The following is a 6,000-nucleotide window of genomic DNA, read 5'->3' on the forward strand; positions in this document are numbered from 1 at the left end:
ACACAGTTATCAATTTTAATTGAAGAGTATTATATGCCCAAACAATAACATGTTACTATATAATTTAACGTTATTTTATATCTAATTTAAATCACTTACTCACATAATGATATGTCATCATTTATATGTACAGTTTTATTAATTTATATTTATGATATAATAAATTCATTTAGTATAACAAAAGAAATCAATTTACAAAATAATTTATAATAAGTAATACTACATGTATAAATAAATTATATAAATTTATTTATATAAATTACAGTGGTAACATCTGATAAAGTGATTTTGAAGTAAAAATAAATAAATAATCACATCCCCAATTACAAACTATTACCTTAATTTGTATAAATAAGTTTGTATAATTTGTTGTACACATAATTTTATTTAATTTTAATTAAACTACACATACAAATAAATTATACAAACTGAAATAACAATTTATAATTAAATGATATAATTGTTTACATTTTCTCATTTTTAAATCACCTAATAAAATGATACGATATCAATTTATATAATTTGTACGCACAAATAATTTTACCCTTCCAATTTTAACAATGAAAACAAACACCAAGAACGACATAACTTAAATATAAGTTAGTTGAAATTTTCAAATCTAAGATGTTAAGATAAATTGTAAAATCGAAAATATAATTAAAACAAAATTTATTAAATGTTATCTTATTTTATTTCGATATTACTAATCTACAAACTAAATAGGTCATTTTTATACATATAACTAATATAGCATTTTTTTAAATTTAATGAAAAATTACACTATTAGAATATATATTTCTAAGTATCATTTGTATAAATATACACAAATGTCTTGTTAATATATTTGATTTCAATAAAATTATGTGTACCCACTTTGAGTATACAAATATATATACATTTATATGTGTCATCATGTGATTGGATGATTTTGAATTAAGAATAAAACAATAACCAATCATATGATGACACATATGAGTATGTATATATTTGTGTATCCAAAGTGGGTACACATAGTATTACTCATTTGATTTATGCATGATACCAGGTCATATAAATATAATGGGTTGGATTTTGTGATTTAATATTTTTACCAAATTGCTGACATTTTTTGTTGGTATTTTTACCTTTGATGATCCAGTCGTGACAAAATAAAGTCAACATGTCTCATCACCATTGGATCAACAAATCTCACCGTTTTATTAAGAATGTCTAAAAATAAAGTCACAGCATCTTAACTCAAATAAAATGTGTATTAATTTTATGTAACAATTAATATAATTTTTAATGACATAGTTTAAAATTCAAATGACGAAAATATTAATCTACCAAACTTTATCATATAGTGTTAAAAGACCAAAAAAAAAAAAAAAGCTATTAAGAGGTAGATAATTTTGGTAATCTATAATAAATATATAATTTCACCATTAGGATGTATTTAGTTTGAATAATATTTTATTATTATATTTAATAAAATTTGATAAGTATAAATAATTATTGTATTTAGTTAGAAATAATAAAATAATACTAATATATTATTTTATTTAAATGCTATTGGATATAATTATTTTAAAATATTTTTTATGTTAATTATTATATCAATTAAAAATTAGATTATTTTTATCTTAAAAAATTAATAAATAAGGATAAAATTATAATAAAATCAAAGTAATCTTTTCATAGCTAAGGTGGAGTTGGTAATAAGATTATCTTCTATATTACTTATCAAATCACTATTTATAATAGATGATTACCAAAATATTTTATTACTAACAAAATAAGATAATATTAGTAATAAGAGATAGATTATCAATATAATATTTGAATACTCCTAAGCAAATATCCTTTTAAAACAGTGTTATGTGTATAAATTTTTATTATACAGTTGAACATATATACATAATGTGTTATTTATTTATACTCCTTAATTTAAAAGTTTTATTATATAATACCATAGGTTAGAATCTTTTAACTTAAATTGATAATTTAAAAGATTGACAAGTTAATACATAAATCTATGGCTATTGATTTATTGCAATCTGCATGATTTGAGTGGAAGTTAAAAGGTGGTTATTTTCATTGTCATCTCATGAATTCTTAAGCCATTGGATTGTAATAGATCAACGGTTGAAACCTTTGTCAACAATTTTAAGTCAAAAGGTCTAACGTCATAACTATAATATTCAGTTAAAAACTAAATCTAAACTATCATTTTTTGTGTTAGTGTATAAATTAATTGTTGTTAAAATTCAGTTAAAAACTTGAACAAATTAAATTAGTTTTATTTACGTCAATTAATTCTTTAAACATGTCATAAACAGATTAAACTTGTTAATTGTTAAATGTGTATTTTATAGATCAAATTATGATAGGTGCTATAAATAGGTTAAAGTGTTTATAACACCAATAATAAATGGGTTGAGATATTTGGTATAAATAATTAACCAATAAAATTATATATTTTTTGACTATTCAATTAAATATTTAAATAATATATAATAATATAATTAAATTATTTTAAATTAAATATAAATACTTAATTGAGTATTTCAATTAAGTTGGTTATATTTGAATTGAACTTTATTTTACCGATGAGTGTGGCTGAGTGGCTGGTATAGGTAGTGGCCTAATGCTCACCCACTTAGTTAGCTAAAATACCATCATTCATTATTTACTCTATGAGTTATATTATATATATAAATAACGAATACAAACTTATACACAAATAATAATATGTTATCATATGATTTAATATTGTTTTATCTTAGTTCAAAGTCACTCAATCACATAAAGATACATTATTATTTATGCACAAATTTATATTGATTGTTTATACATATATTTTTATTATCATTATATGTAACCCCAAGTATATTTGTCTATACTCAATACTAAACTACAATCAAGAATTCCAAATTAAAAAAAAAAATCATCTTAAATATCAAAATCCGTATCAATCATCACAAGCATAAACAATCCTAAATGTACAAACCAAGTGAACCCATATGCAAAACCAGATAAAGCCAATCCTCACCAAACTGCTCGTAGCTAGTACGATATATTGGACAGTGTGACATGCGACTCTCTTAATCTTTCGGTTATTGATTTGGCGTTACATTTGATTAATTTGATGCTCTTGCAATCCAAGATAAACAAGGGTTTTAAATTTGTACATATTCTCTCGATAATGTTATTGTTTTTTAATTAGGATTATTTTTGTGGTTTATTTATAAAAATCCCTGTTGAAAACACCTACAACTATCCAAAATAGGGTTCTCAACCCATTGTGTTACATTACACCAGGGCTGCAAGCCCACTCCCATTCCCCAATGTGCTGCATACAAGTATCTTTATTTTTTATTAGGATTAGGACTTGTTTTAACACAATGACAAAATATTTTATACTCATATTTAATTTAATGACATTAATATTATTTATAAATATATATTTTTTATAACGAAAAATTTTATTTAAATTGAATCATCATTTTTAAGACTGTATTTATAAATGTTTTATTTAAATCTAATACACACATCTAGATTCATTAGTGAATATGATAAATTTATATAACGACATTTTGATTAAAGTTTGTTATATATATATATATATATTCATTTATTCATTTTATCTATATAATAACAAGTAATGGGATGGGTTTCTGGGGGTGGGGAGTGCTAAATCCACTCTACCCTTGTTTTCAATATGGGATTTAATCTGCCCCTCAAATCTGAGCCATTCCTCAAGTTAACTTTTTCATCCTCGCCCTGATAAAGGTGGTTTTGTGGATACCTGAGCACGTTGAGTATTTTAAAATCCTCTAAATTCAGTTCTTGTTTCGTTACTATAATTTTCATGCATTAAATATATAATAAAATTTTATATATTTATTTTGAATATACAAATAAATAGATATTTGATATGTACTATCACATAATTGAGTGATTTTAAATTAAAAATAAAGTAATATCAAATTATGTGATAACACATATAAATATGTATCTATTTGTATATTTAATGTGAGTATATATATTATTACTCTTAAGGATATCGAGTGATATATTGTAAATAACAAAATGCATACTCAATAGGTAAACTTCTATATTGTGTTCATCTTCATTAGTCAAATCAGCTATCGGAATTGGAAAAAAAAAAAAAATCATATTTTGAATTTTTTAATTGATTCATATTTTGTTATTGTTTGGTTTCCCATATATTTGGTAGGTGCGAAGCTGCTCTTGTGGTTGAAATTGTCAATAATGTTTTGAAGAAAGTGAATTATGTATACCCAACTGATAATGAGGACTCGAAAATTGGAGTTGAATCAAGCATCACAAAAATTGAATCTTTACTTGAGAATGGATCAGAAGACAATGAAGACAATCTTCGTATTGTAGGTATTTGGGGAATGAGTGGTATAGGAAAAACCACCATTGCTTGGGCTATATATGACAATATCAATAATCAATTTCAGAAATCATTCTTCACCGAAGATATTGGAAAAGAATTAAGATTAAATCCTAATAAAAAATTGATCTTGATAAATCGAACGCTAGATTAAAAAAAAAATGTTTTCATTGTTTTAGATGATGTCACTTCGATAGGCCAAATAGAGTCTCTAATTGGTAATTTGGTGAATGACTTGGGTTTAGGAAGTTGAATTCTAATAACAACAAGACATAAAAAAGCATTTAAAAATTATAATGTGCCTATCAATAATATATACAAGGTAGAAGGATTATCAGATCCTGAATCTCTTGAACTTTTCAGTTGGCATGCCTTCAAAAGAAAAGAACCCATTTCAGATTATCATTCTCTGTCGAATAAGGTAGTAAAATGTTCTAATGGTGTTTACTTACCAAAAAAAAAAATATTCTAATGGTGTTCCGTTAGCTTTGATAATATATGGTAAATATTTATCCAATTGGAGAGACGACTTAAAAGTTTGGGAAAGTGTTATAGATAAACTACAAGTCAGTCCCCTTGAAGGAATCCAAAAGCACTTACAAGTTACAATGAACTAGATGGATATGGTCATCAGAAGGATATATTTCTAGATGTTGCTTGTTTCTTCAAATGGTATAGTAAAGATTTTGTATTGGATTACTTGTTTGCCAATTATGGGTGTAGGAGCAAGTCTGACTTAGAAGGTCTCATTGATAAGTGTCTTATGGGTATTACATCTAATGACAAGATAATGGTGAATGATTTGCTGCAAGCAATGGCTTGAAGTATTGTTCATCAAGAGTCTAAATATATTGAGGAACGTAGTCGTTTGTGGAATCATAAAAATATATCTTTTGTTATAAGACACAATTTGCTAAGAGTTATAAAAACATTTTTAATTTTTATTTAGTTGTAAAAAATTACGTTAGAGATTATCATTTTTAGTTTTCCAATGGTATAATATACACACTGAGTCTCTAATCAGGACCAAAATAATATTTTATATTTTAAGATTCAGTGGTAAATGTATGGTCCTGATATAAATATTTATATATCATAATAGTGTTGACAATATATATATAGCATTCAATGCTATCTTATCATTTTTTCTGGTTTATCAAGGGAGCTAGAGCAGTTAAAGGCGTATGTATGGACATGGCTGAATTAGGAGAAAGAGCTTTAATAATTGGAGGTTTTGGACAGATGCATAACTTGAGATTGTTCGAACTACATCACCCACACTATGAAGAGAATAATATCAATCAGGTGTCAGTTGGCAAAGGCGTTGAATTTGATTTGAGTGAAGTAAGGTACCTGTGTTGGCATGGATGTACCTTGGATTTATTGCAATCAAAATTTGATGCCGAATGCCTTGTTGCACTTGACACGTCTCATACCCAAGTGAAAACACGGTGGCCTAATGCTAAGGCACGTTAATATTTACATGAAGATATATTTTATTATAGGCCAAAGCACTATTCACCCCCAAGTTTAAGTGCTATCCCAAAGATACATTAATGAGGTTTGAAAAATCTAAAATCTCACCCATTCGTTAAAAA

Source organism: Mangifera indica, chromosome 19 (genome assembly GCF_011075055.1).
Source record: "Mangifera indica cultivar Alphonso chromosome 19, CATAS_Mindica_2.1, whole genome shotgun sequence".
NCBI lineage: Eukaryota > Viridiplantae > Streptophyta > Magnoliopsida > Sapindales > Anacardiaceae > Mangifera > Mangifera indica.